We start from the raw sequence: 14,561 nt of genomic DNA, 5'->3' as shown, positions 1-14,561 counted from the left end.
TCTTCTGATGGCTACTTCCAGCAGGATAACGCGCCATGTCATAAAGCTCGAATCATCTCAGACTGGTTTCTTGAACATGACAATGAGTTCACTGTACTCAAATGGCCTCCACAGTCACCAGATCTCAATCCAATAGAGCACCTTTGGGATGTGGTGGACCGGGAGATTCGCATCATGGATGTGCAGCCGACAAATCTGCAGCAACTGCGTGATGCTATCATGTCAATATGGACCAAACTCTCTGAGGAATGTTTCCAGTACCTTGTTGAATCTATGCCATGAAGGATTAAGGCAGTTCTGAAGGCAAAAGGGGGTCCAACCCGATACTAGCAAGGTGTACCTAATAAAGTGGCCAGTGAGTGTATAATTTGCAAACCTGATATGGCCACCTTGAATAGTAGAAATGAATTGGTCACCAGCTGTAGACCCCGAAAAAGCTATCTTCTTTGTGACTACAAGTAAAATGTCTTTATTAGCCCCCCCCCCCATTAGATGATACAAGTGTGACATTTATTAAATGTATTTCTATATTTTAACTGCCTGCCCTTCCAACTGTGCCCCAACACCACCCCACTATATGATATACATAAATTATCCCCATTTGACGTGACCTTGTTAAATTTTAAATGTAGGCTATTTCAAAAGTGACCTGGTCCTTTAAATCCTTTTTCAAAACAAGCCCCAACCTCTTACCCCATTGGTTGTAATATTTTCTACCCCACCATTGGCTGCTGTGCATCGTAACTACCTACCCCTTTGGTTGCAATAGTTCAAATGTTTTCTCCTCTCATTGGTTGCTGTCCATCAAAATTAGGGGTGTGACGCGGGGCAACGTATACTGTGTGTTTTCTTTGTTGACTCACATTAGCAGCTGATGAGTGCGCGACGCACAAAACAAGCTTGTACTGCTCTGTATTAAAAGTTTTTTTCATACATCTATATTGATATATGTGTGTATATATATATATATATATATATATATATATAGAAATATTTTTATTGGACTTATTTTAGACTCAATGTAGTGACATTTTTCAGCCACTGGGGGAATGCCTCCCCGCAAACCGCATATGTAGAACACTGACAGAACACTAATAGAACAGATAGACTGATAGAATTTCAATAGAAAACTGACAGAACACTGATGAAACACTGATAAATCAATAGTAGAACACTGACATACGGACAACACTGATAGAACAGTAATGCAACTTTGATATAACACTGATAGAAACCCATAGAGTGATAGAACACTGATAGAAACTGATTGTTCTGGACTCTGTTAGTCATTGTTTAAGTTGAGACCTTTATTCTGTCGACGGACTTTTATTTTGAAGTACTTCCTTCACGACTGGCAAATTGTAATCAGGAAGTGTTATACCGTCTTAACAGTGCATTGTGTGTGCTGCAAAAGGTTATCTGCCATCCTTGAGTCTTACGTGTTGATACACGCAATGTTTGTAAGTATTCCAGTTTATGTGGCCTATATTTACTGCAACATTACAAAGTCTATCCCATTCCCATTGAGTCCCAAGCTGTAAGAAGGGAGAGGCTGGATAAAAGACTGAAGGACTGTCATACAGGCATTGAGCAAGCCTCCACAACACCCTCCCCTGATGTCCTCACTTCATTGAGCCCACACATCTTCTCTCACCATGGCAGAAGGAGGCGCACATGCTTAAGTGCTAGAAGGATGTACCACAGAAGAGGACCTCCACTCGTTATGTTCTCGTTCCTCCGAATCATCAAGTAGCTCCAAATCATCACTCGCCATCACCAAAGCACGAGCTAAGGCTGAGGCAGGTATCGCCAAGATGGCCTATGCTCAGAGGGAGATGGAACTTAAACTACAGAAGGCCTGTCTGGAAGCTGACCTAGCAGTGGAAAAGGTCCGCATAGAAGCCACCCTAGGGGCTCTTCAAGTAGAAAAGGAAACAGATGCTGCACGGATTGAAGCAGAAACACTGGAGTCAGGTTTGATGGACCAAGACCGTCAGTCACATAGCAGTAGAGCCTCTAATCATCTCTCACCCAAGACATGACATCAGCGTATAGAACACTATGTACTGGACCAAGCCAACCTGAAGTCCAACCCATTCAGCTCATATGCCTCACCTTATCATGAGCTCCAAGTCACAAGTCACACCCAGCAACCTGCTACATCCATCCCACTCTACAGACCCCTTCCCATGAAAATGGAGCCGCTCTGGCAGAACGACGGCAGAGCAGCAAAAAGGGATCAACAACAACCCCTCAGTGATCCTAATAATAACCAGAACAGAGCGGTCAGTCCAGGCACCCCTGACAAGAACAGCCAGTTGGTGTTGACCAATTTCGATGACAAGCCAGAGAATTACTGGGCGTGGAAGTCCACCTTCAATGGAGCCATCACAGGCCTTTGCCAGTCAGCGGGAGAAAAACTTGAGCTTCTCATCAAATGGCTTGGCAAGGAGTCTTCGGAACAGGCACGGAGACTCAAAGCAGTCAACATCAGGCACCCTCAGGTCGGATTGATGATGGCTTGGCAGAGACTGGAAGAACACTACAGCTCACCTGAGGCAGTTGAAAGGGCTGTCTTCAATAAACTTGAAGACTTTCCGAAGGTGACGCACAAAGGCCCGTACAAGCTCCGTGACCTGGGTGACCTGCTCCTAGAAGTGGAAGCCGCAAAGAGGGATGGCTACTTACCCAGCCTGTCTTACCTGGACACCTCCAGAGGAGTGGCTTGCATCATCAACAAACTTCCATACAATCTTCAAGATAAATGGGCATCATTTGGATCTACGTACAAGCAACAAAACAATGTGGCCTTCCCTCCATTCACTGTGTTTGCTGACTTTATCCGCAGGGAAGCCAGAGTAAAAACAGATCCCAGCTTCAACCTCCCACCATACCATGCGGCACCTGAAAGGAATGAGAGGTCAGACAGACAAGGGAAGACAGCTATATCAGTACACAAGACACAAGTGTCTCCTACAGAGAAAACTGAAGATCAAAAGAAAGATATTGACCCTGGAAAACACTACCCCATCCACGATAAACCCCACCCACTGCGGAAATGTAGAGGCTTCAGGGAGAAGACTACTAGAAGAGCAAAAAAAGTTCCTCAAAGACCATCACATATGCTTCCGATGATGCTCCTCCACAACCCACCTTGTTAGAGACTGCAACATAGAAGTAGACTGCAACGAATGTGACAGTGACCGTCACACCTCAGTACTCCACCCAGGTCTGGCTCTCTAGAAGTCCAAGTTGTCTCCTCCCACTTCAGAGAACGGCGGGGAGGGAGAACAAGCAGACAACCAGGAAGTCACCTCCAACTGCACTGAAGTATGTGGAGAAGGAATGAGTCTTAGGGCATGTTCGAAGATCTGCCTAGTCAACGTTTATCCTGAAGGATGATAGGGGGAGTCCAGAAGGATATATGCCATCCTGGACGAGCAGAGTAACCATTTCTTGGCAACACCAGAGCTCTTCAGCATCTTCAAGATAATGAGTAATCCATCATCGTACACACTCAAGACATGTGCAGGACTCAAGGATACAGCCGGCAGAAAAGCCTGGGGCTACATTGTGGAGTCAGCTGATGAGAAAGTCAGTTTCCTTCTCCCCACACTACTTGAATGCGGTCCCAAACAACCGGTCAGAGATCCCAACTCCCAATGCCACTCGCCACCACAGGCACCTTAGACTGATTGCAGACAAGATCCCAACCCTAGACGCGGACGCAGGCATACTCCTGTTGCTTGGCAGAGACATTCTGAGAGCACACAAAGTCAGGAGCCAGATAAACGGTCCTCATGACGCCCCATTCACCCAAAGACTGGATCTTGGATGGGTCATCGTTGGCGATGTGTGCCTTGGAGGAGCACACAAGCCACCTCACGTGAGAACTTTCAAGACCTTCATTCTGCAAAGTGGATGCTCCAGCTTTCTCAGCCCATGCAGCAGCCAGGTCCAGGTGAAAGAGACATTTGCCCACAGCTACCCGGTGTCAGCTGCCCTAAACAGTGCACGGACGATGCTCGACGGCTAGAACCTGGATCAGTCGGTCTTCCTTCACACAGCCAGCGACCACAAGCTTGCTCCTTTGATAGATGACCTGAGATTCCTGCATATCATGGACAATGAGTATCGCCAAGATGAGTTTAAAAGCCGGGTCGCACCCCTACCCTTCCAGTCACCATGGAAACGACTGCCCAACAACAGGGAGTACGCCCGAAGCCATCTCAACGCTCTCCGTCGCACTCTAGACAAGCAGCCACAGATGAAAGCCCACTACATAGAGTTCATCGAGAAGATGCTTACCAGCAAACATGCAGAGATCAATCCACCCCTACAGGAGGGCCAGGAGTGTTGGTATCTTCCATCATTTGGAGTCTACCACCCAAAGAAGCTAGACCAAATCCGTGTGGTTTTCGACTCCAGCGCACCTTAAGAGGGAGTCTGTCTCAACGATGTGCTCCTCAGGGGCCCCAATCTCAACAATAGCCTTTTTGGGGTGCTCATGAGATTTCGGAAGGAACCTGTCGCCATCACTGCTGACATTCAGCACATGTTCCACTGTTTCATAGTACGTGAAGACCACAGGGACTTCCTCCACTTCCTGTGGTTCCGTAATAACAACTCCAACAGCGACATTGTGGACTACAGGATGCACATCCATGTCTTCGGCAACAGCCCATCTCCTGCAGTCGCCATATACAGCCTGAGGAGAGCGGCCAAGGAGGAAGAAGAGAACTTCGGTAGCGGCGTGAGGAGGTTCATCAAATGAGAGTTCTATGCAGACAATGCACTGAAGTCTTTCCCTGCCAAAGCAGAAGTCATCAGTGTCCTCGGACGTGCCCAAAGGGTGCTTGCAGAGTCGAACCTCAGGCTGCATAAGATAGCCTCCAACAGACCTGCTGTGATAGAAGCATTCCTTCTGGAAGATCGTGCTAAGGATATCAAGGACCTCAACCTTGTTACTGCTGACCTTCCCCTTCAACGCAGCCTCGGGGTGTCCTGGAACATTGCCTCAGACACGTTCACATTCCAGGCCATGGATGAGAAAAAGGCCTTGGGTGCTGTCTACGGTGAACAGCCTATACGACCCCCTCGGTCTCTTAGCCCCTGTCACAATACAAGGCAGGCTGCTCCTGAGGAACCTCTCCAAGCAAGCTGAGGACTGGGACTCACCCCTCCCCAGAAGCATGGAAGCCAAGTGGGCAAAGTGGAGAGACTTGCTAAAAGACCTACAGGAGCTCCAGATACCCCGCACTTATACGTCTTTCTCACCCTCTGGCACTGTACTCAAGGAGCTTTGTGTCCTCGCGGATGCCTCTACGAAGGCCATTGCAGCAGTAGCTTACCTGAAAGCCACCACTGAAGAGGGACAGACCGAGGTTGGCTTCATCTTTGGAAAAGCCAAGCTGGCACCCCAACCAGACCTCTCAACTCCTAGACTGGAATTGTGCGCAGCAGTACTTGCAGTTTAGATCGCAGAGTTGATCGTCAAAGAGATGGACCTGGAGTTGCACCGCACCACATACTACTCAGACAGCAAGGTAGTCTTGGGGTACATTCATAATCAAGAAACGCGGATCTATGTCTACTTAAACAACAGTCCACATCTCCAGACCAATGGAGGCATGTTCCCACTGACGACAACCCAGCTGACTATGGGTCTAGGTCTATCCCAGCAACTCTCCTTAGCAGCACGACATGACTCTCTGGACCAGCCTTTCTTCGGAATCCATCTCCCCACTCTTTCAAACCCTAAGAGACATTCAACCTCTTCAACCCTGCCTCTGACTCCGATGTGTGCCCTGAGGTTGCTGTGAACCTCACCTTAGTCTCTCAAGACCTGTTGAACCCCAGTCGCTTCGAGCGTTTCTCAAAGTGAACCACTCTCATCCCCACAGTCGCGCGCTTGATCAATATTGCTCACTCCTTCGCCCTGCCTGCCCAAGAGGGCAGCTGCCGTGGATGGCATATCTGTCAAAGAGGCCCCTCAGAGGAGGAACTGGATAGAGCCAAGATCCTTGTGATGAAGAGCATCCAACATGAGCTCTATGCTGAAGAACTGAAGAACATAGCCTCCAAATAAAGTCTTCCCTCTCAGAGTAGTCTGCTGAAGCTAAACCCTAACATTGACAACCATGGGCTCCTCAGAGTTGGAGGCCGTACAGCTCAGTCCAAGCAAGCAACTGAAGAAACAAACCCCATCATCATCCCAGGTCGTCATCACCTCGCGACCCTGCTCGTGCGACATCACCACGAGGCCGTAAAACACCAAGGGAGGCACTTTACAGAGGGCGCTGTCAGAGCAGCTGGGCTCTGGTTGGTCGGAGCTAAAAGATGCATCAGCAGCCTTCTCTTCAAGTGCGTCACCTGCAAGAATCTTCGCGGGAAGACAGACCAATAACAAATGGCAGAGCTGCCTGCCGAGCGTCTCCAAGTAGCCCCTTAGTTCACCTATGTTGGTGTGGATGTCTTCGGACCATGGGACGTTACCTCACGTCATACCAGAGGAGGACATGCCAACAGCAAAAGATTGGCTGTCGTGTTCTCATGCATGGGCACAAGAGCCGTGCACATCGAAGTAATAGAGACTATGAGTGCCAGCAGTTTCATTAATGCCCTGAGAAGTTTCTTTGCCATCAGAGGCCCAGCAAAACAAATACGCTCAGACCAAGGCACTAACTTCATCGGCGCCTGCAGAGAACTGAAGATGGATAAACCAAGCTCCAGCTCAGAGACTGTGGAGAAGTATCTCCAGGAGCACAACTGTACCTGGGTATTCCATCCCACTCTTCTCACATGGGGGGCGCATGGGAGCGCATGATTGGAATCGCCCGTCGCATCCTTGACTGTATGCTCCTTCAAGGTGGATCATCGCATCTCACACATGAAGTCCTGATTACCCTCATGGCTGAGTTTACTGCAGTCATGAATGCTAGACCCCTCATCCCGGTGTCCTCAGACCCAGAGTCTCCTCTCATACTTACTCCAGCTATGCTCTTGACCCAGAAGACATGCGTTTCCCCTCCCCCTCCAGGAGATCGGGGCAGGAGATCTTTTCAAGGAAGAATGGAAACGGGTTCAGAGTCTAGCAGACATCTTTTGGAGCAGGTGGTGAAAGGAATATCTCCACACACTTCAAACCCATCGCAAGTGGCAGGACAAGAGGCCCATCCTCCAAGTAGGAGACATCGTCCTAATGAAGGACAGTCAAGCCAAACGAAACTAGTGGCCTATGGCTATGGTTGTGAAGACGCTTCCAAGTCAGGATGGGATGGTGAGGAAAATAGACATCAGAGTCGTCAAAGAAGACACCCATAAAGTATTCTCCCGCCTAGTCTCCGAAGTGGTCCTGTTGCTTTCTACAGAAGACCGATAAATGGTTTTGGGTTTATTTGGGCTCTTGAAAAGACCCAAGGCGGGGAGTGTTCTGGACTCTGTTAGTCGCCATCCTTGATTCTTACATCTTGATACACGCAATGTTTGTAAGTATTTCAGTTTATGTGGCCTATATTTATTAAAGCATCACAAAGTCTATCCCATTCCATTTTCGTTTTATCTGTAGTATGTTATGCTTGGTTTGTGCTAGCTTGCTATATGTTAGCATGTTCCCTTTTGCTAGTCGTATGCTATGTTATACCTATCTGTATATTGGCTAGTTTACGGCTCTTATTTCGTGCACTCTACTACTACTACTACTACTACTTTCGGCTGCTCCCGTTAGGGGTCGCCACAGCGGATCATCCGTTTCCATTTCTTCCTGTCTTCTGCGTCTTCCTCTGTCACACCAGCCACCTGCATGTCTTCCCTCACTACATCCATAAACCTCCTCTTTGGCCTTCCTCTTCTCCTCTTCCCTTGCAGCTCCATATTCAGCATCCTTCTCCCAATATACTCAGCATCTCTCCTCCACACATGTCCAAGCCATCTCAATCGTGCCTCTCTTGCTTTGTCTCCAAACCGTCCAACCTGAGCGGTCCCTCTAATATAATCGTTCCTAATCCTGTCCTTCTTCATTACTCCCAGTAAAAATCTTAGCATCTTCAACTCTGCCACCTCCAGCTCCACCTCCTGTCTTTTCGTCAGTGCCACTGTCTCCAAACAATATAACATAGCTGGTCTCACGACCATCTTGTAAACTTTCCCTTTAACTCTTGCTGGTACTCTTCTGTCGCAAATCACTCCTGACACACTTCTCCACCCACTCCACCCCGCCTGCACTCTCTTCTCCACCTCTCTACTGCACTCCCCGTTACTTTGGACAGTTGACCCCAAGTATTTAAACTCAAATGCCTTTGTCACCTCCACTCATTGCATCCTGACCATTCCACTGTCCTCTCTCCCATTCACACATAGGTATTCCGTCTTGCTCCTACTGGCTTTCATTCCTCTTCTCTCCAGTGCATACCTCCACCTCTCCAGGCTCTCCTCAACCTGCACCCTACTCTCACTACAGATCACAATGTCATCCGCGAACATCATCATCCATGGAGACTCCTGCCTGATCTTGTCCGTCAACCTGTCCATCACCATTGCAAACAAGAAAGGGCTCAGAGCCGATCCTTGATGTAATCCCACCTCCACCTTGAACCCATCTGTCATTCCAACCGCACACCTCACCATTGTCACACTTCCCTCATACGTATCCTGCACCACTCCTACATACTTCTCTGCAACTCCTGACTTCCTCATACAATACCACACCTCCTCTCTCAGCACTCTGTCATAAGCTTTCTCTAAATCTACAAAGACACAATGTAACTCTTTCTGGCCTTCTCTATACTTCTCAATCAACATTCTCAAAGCAAACATCGCATCTGTGGTGCTCTTTCGTGGCATGAAACCATACTGCTGCTCGCTGATCATCACCTCTCCTCTTAACCTAGCTTCTATTACTCTTTCCCAAATCTTCATGCTGTGGCTGATCAACTTTATACCTCTGTAGTTGTTACAGTTCTGCACATCGGCCTTGTTCTTGAAAATCGGTACCAGTATGCTTCTTCTCCGCTCCTCAGGCATCCTCTCACTTTCTAGGATTGGGTTAAACAATCTAGTTAAAATATCCACTGCCATCTCTCCTAAACATCTCCATGCCTCCACAGGTATGTCATCAGGACCAACTGCCTTTCCACTCTTCATCCTCTTCATAGCTGCCCTCACTTCCTCCTTGTTAATCCACTGAACTTCCTGATTCACTATCCCTACATCATCCAACCTTCTCTCTCTCATTTTCTTCATTCATCAGCCCCTCAAAGTATTCCTTCCACCTTCTTAGCACACTCTCCTCGCTTGTCAGCACATTTCCATCTCTATCCTTGATCGCCCTAACTTGCTGCACATCCTTTGCAGCTTGGTCCCTCCGTCAAGCCAATCGGTACAAGTCCTTTTCTCCGCCCTTAGTGTCTAATCTGTCATACAACTCACCATACGCCTTTTCGTTTGCCTTTGCCACCTCTCTCTTTGCTTTACGCTGCATCTCCTTGTACTCCTGTCTACTTTCTTCTTCTCTCTTACTATCCCACTTCTTCTTTGCCAACCTTTTCCTCTGTATAATTTGCTGTACTTCCTCATTCCACCACCAAGTCTCCTTGTCTTCCTTTCTCTGTCCTGATGACACACCAGGTACCTTCCTAGCTGTCTCCCTCACTATTTCTGCAGTGGTTGCTCAGCCATTTGGCAACTCTTCACTACCACCCAGTGCCTGTCTTACGTCCTGCCTGAACTCCACACAACAGTCTTCCTTCTTCAACTTCCACCATTTGATCTTCGGCTGTGTCTTCACTCGCTTCCTCTTCTTGGTCTCCAAAGTCATCCTACAGACCAACATCCGATGCTGCCTAGCTACGTTCTCCCCTGTCACCACCTTGCAGTCTCCAATCCCTTTTAGATGGCGCCTTCTACATAAGATATAGTCCACCTGTGTGCACTTTCCTCCACTCTTGTACATCACCCTGTGTTCCTCCCTCTTCTTGAAATATGTATTCACCACAGCCATTTCCATCCTTTTCGCAAAATCGACCACCATCTGTCCTTCCACATTTCTCTTCTTGACTCCATACCTTCCCATCACCTCCTCATCACCTCTGTTCCCTTCACCAACATGTCCATTGAAGTCCGCTCCAATCACCACTCTCTCCTCCTTGGGTACCCTCTCCACCATGTCGTCCAACTCACTCCAGAATTCTTCTTTTTCATCCATCTCACACCCAACTTGCGGGGCATATGCGCAGATAACATTCAGCAATAAACCTTCAATTTCCAGCTTCATACTCATCACTCTGTCTGACACTCTCTTCACCGCCAGCACGCTCTTGACATACTCTTCCTTCAGAATTACCCCTACCCCATTACTCCTCCCATTCACACCATGGTAGAAGAGTTTGAACCCACCTCCGATACTCCTGGCCTTACTCCCCTTCCACCTGGTCTCTTGCACACACAGTATGCCTACCTTTCTTCTTTCCATCATGTCAGCCAGCTCTCTCCCTTTACCAGTCATAGTGCCAACATTCAAAGTTCCAACTCTCACCTCCACATGCCTACCCTTCCTCCTCTCTAGCTGCCTCTGGACATGCTTTCCCCCTCTCCTTCTCCTTCGCCAACAGTAGCATAGTTTCCACCGACACCCTGCTGGTTAACAGTACCGGTGGCGGTCGTTGGTAACCCTGGCCTCGACTGATCCGGTATGTAAGTCTTATTTATGATCCGCATATTTGATTTGGCAAAGATTTTACACCGGATGCCCTTCCTGACGCAACCCTCCCCATTTGTCCGGGCTTGGGACCGGCACTAAGGATGCACTGGCTTGTGCATCCTCAGTGGCTGGTTCTCTTATTTCGTGTACTGAGGCACTTTTATTTGTACTTTTGATATGTCTTGTGTGTTCATTTTATGTACTTACTTTGTATTACCTTCAATTTTGTAACTGCTGTGTTGTGTTTGTATATTTCAGTTTCACCTTTCGGCAAGTAAAAATTATGAATTTCACTCCGCCTCCTGATATGATTCATTGCCGAAGAGTTTAGCTGACTGGATAGTTGGGTTATTACTCAGATCCTCTGAGACCAGTACACTGATAATGATAGAAACTGATAGAGTGATAGAACTGATAGAAACTGATAGCGATAGAACACTGATAGAAACTGATACTGTGATAGAACACTGATAGAAACTGATAGTGATAGAAAAAAGAGAGTGATAGTGATAGAACTGATAGAGACTGATAGTAAAAGAACACAGATAGAAACTGATAGAGTGATAGAAACTGATAGTGATAGAACAGAGTAGAATATGATAGAACTGATAGTAACTGATAGAGTGATAGAACTGATAGAAACTGATAGTGAAAGAACACTTATAGTAACTGATAGAATGATAGAACACTGGTAGAAAATGATTGTGATAGAACACTGATAGAAACTGATAGTGATAAAACACTGATAGTGATAGAACACTGATAGAAACTGATAGTGACAGAACACTTATAGAAACTGATAGTGTGATAGAAAACTGATAGAAACTGATAGTGATAGAACACTGATAGAAACTGATAGAGTGATAGAACACTGATAGAAACTGATAGTGATAGAACAGAGTAGAATCTGATAGAGTGATAGAACACTGATAGAAACTGAGTGATAGAACACTATTGTAAACTGATAGAGTTATAGATTTGATAGAAACTGATAGAGATAGACCACATAGAAACTGAGAGAAACTGATAGTGACAGAACACTTATAGAAACTGATGGTGTGATAGAATACTGATAAAAAGTGAGGGTGTGATAGAACTGAAAGAAACTGATAGTGATAGAACAGAGTAGAAACTGATAGAGTGATAGAACTGATAGAAACTGATAGTGATAGAACTGATAGAAACTGATAGTGATAGAACACTGATAGAAACTCATAGTGTGATAGAACACATAGAAACAGATAGTGATAGAACTGATAGAAACGGATAGAGTGATAGAACACTGGTAAAAACTGATAGTGATAGAACACTGATAGAAACTGATAGACTCATAGAGTGATAGATCTGATAGAAACTGATAGTGATAGAACACTGATAGAAACTGATAGAGTGATAGAACTGATAGTGACAGAACACTTACAGAAACTGATGGAGTCAGAACACTGGTAGAAACTGATAGTGATTGAACAATGATAGAAACTGATAGTGATAGAACACTGATAGAAACTGATAGACTGATAGAACTGATAGTGGTAGAACACTGATAGAAACTGATAGTGTGATAGAACACTGATAGAAACTGATAGTGATAGAATACTGATAGAAAGTGAAGCTGTGATAGAAATGAAAGAAACTGATAGTGATAGAACAGAGTAGAAACTGATAGAGTGATAGAACTGATAGTGATAGAACACTGATAGAAACTGATGGAGGGATAGAACACTGATAGAATCTGATAGTGATAGAACACTGATAGAAACTGATAGTGATAGAACTGATAGAAACTGATAGTGCTAAAACACTGATAGTGATAGAACACTGATAGAAACTGATAGTGACAGAACACTTGTAGAAACTGATAGTGTGATAGAAAACTGATAGAAACTGATAGTGATAGAACACTGATAGAGTGATAGAACACTGATAGAAACTGATAGAGATAGACCACATAGAAACTGAGAGAAACTGATAGTGACAGAACACTTATAGAAACTGATGGTGTGATAGAATACTGATAAAAAGTTAGGGTGTGACAGAACTGAAAGAAACCGATAGTGATAGAACAGAGTAGAACCTGATAGAGTGATAGAACTGATAGAAACTGATAGTGATAGAACTGATAGTGATAGAACACTGATAGAAACTCATAGTGTGATAGAACACATAGAAACTGATAGTGATAGAGTTGATAGAAACGGATAGAGTGATAGAACACTGGTAAAAACTGATAGTGATAGAACACTGATAGAAACTGATAGACTCATAGAGTGATAGATCTGATAGAAACTGATAGACTCATAGAGTGATAGATCTGATAGAAACTGATAGTGATAGAACACTGATAGAAACTGATAGAGTGATAGAACTGATAGTGACAGAACACTTACAGAAACTGATGGAGTGATAGAACACTGGTAGAAACTGATAGTGATTGAACAATGATAGAAACTGATAGTGATAGAACACTGATAGACTGATAGAACTGATAGTGGTACAACACTGATATAAACTGATAGTGTGATAGAACACAGATAGAAACTGATAGTGATAGAATACTGATAGAAAGTGAAGGTGTGATAGAAATGAAAGAAACTGATAGTGATAGAACAGAGTAGAAACTGATAGAGTGATAGAACTGATGAGTGATAGAACACTGACAGAACTGATAGTGATAGAACACATAGAAATTGATAGTGATAGAACTAATAGAAACGGATAGAGTGATAGAACACTGATAAAAACTGATATTGATAGAATACTGATAGAATCTGATAGACTGATAGAATGATAGAACTGATAGAAACTGATAGTGATAGAACACTGATAAAAAACTTAAAGTGCTAAAACACTGATAGTGATAGAACACTGATAGAAACTGATAGACTGATAGAGTGATAGAACTGGTAGAAACTGATAGTGATAGAACACTTATAGAAACTGATGGAGTGATAGAACACTGGTAGAAACTGATAGTGTGATAGAACACTGATAGAAACTGATAGCTATAGAACACTGATGGAAGCTGATAGAGTGATAGAACACTGATAGAAACTGATAGCAATAGAACACTGATAGAAACTGATAGAACTAATAGATTCTGAGAGTGATAGAATACTGATAGAAACTGACAGTGAAAAAACACAAAGTAACATAGTATGATAGAACACTGATAGAAACTGATAGTGATAGAACTGATAGAAACTGATAGTGATAGAACACTGGTAGAAACTGATAGTGTGATAGAACACTGGTAGAAACTGATAGTGATAGAACACTGATAGAAACTGATAGAGTGATAGAACTGATAAAATCTGAGAGTGATAGAATAATGATAGAAACTGACAGTGTGATTGAACTGAAAGAAACTGATAGTGATAGAACAGAGTAGAAAATGATAGAACTGATAGAACTGATACTAACTGATAGTGAAAGAACACAGAGTAACTGATAGAATGATAGAACACTGGTAGAAACTGATAGTGATAGAACACAGATAGAAACTGATAGTGATAGAACACTGATAGAACTGATAGAAACTGATAGTGATAGAACACTGGTAGAAACTGATAGTGTGATAGAACACTAATAGAAACTTATATTGATAGACACCTGCTAGAAACTGATACAGTGATAGAACACTGGTAGAAACTGATAGTGATAGAACACTGATAGAGGGATAGAACACTGATAGAATCTGATAGTGATAGAAAACGGATAGAAACTGATTGAGTGATAGAACTGATAGTGATAGAACATAGTAGAAACTGATAGAGTGATAGAACTGATAGAAACTGATAGTGATAGAACACTGATAGAAATTGATGGAGTGATAGAACACTGGTAGAAACTGATAGAGTGATAGAAC

At 44.6% G+C, this 14,561-nt stretch overlaps 1 protein-coding gene across 1 annotated transcript in view; it reads left to right on the top strand.

The window, feature by feature from the left end:
• The window catches only part of LOC130116468 (amyloid-beta A4 precursor protein-binding family B member 3-like), a 142,173-nt gene that overhangs the window by 27,552 nt on the left and 100,060 nt on the right, over positions 1-14,561 (top strand). The gene's annotated exons all lie outside the window — the stretch shown is intronic.

This window comes from Lampris incognitus, chromosome 8 (assembly GCF_029633865.1).
Source record: "Lampris incognitus isolate fLamInc1 chromosome 8, fLamInc1.hap2, whole genome shotgun sequence".
In the NCBI taxonomy this organism is placed as follows: domain Eukaryota; kingdom Metazoa; phylum Chordata; class Actinopteri; order Lampriformes; family Lampridae; genus Lampris; species Lampris incognitus.
Note: the sequence above shows the minus strand (reverse complement) of the source record. Positions and strands in the feature narration are given on the sequence as shown.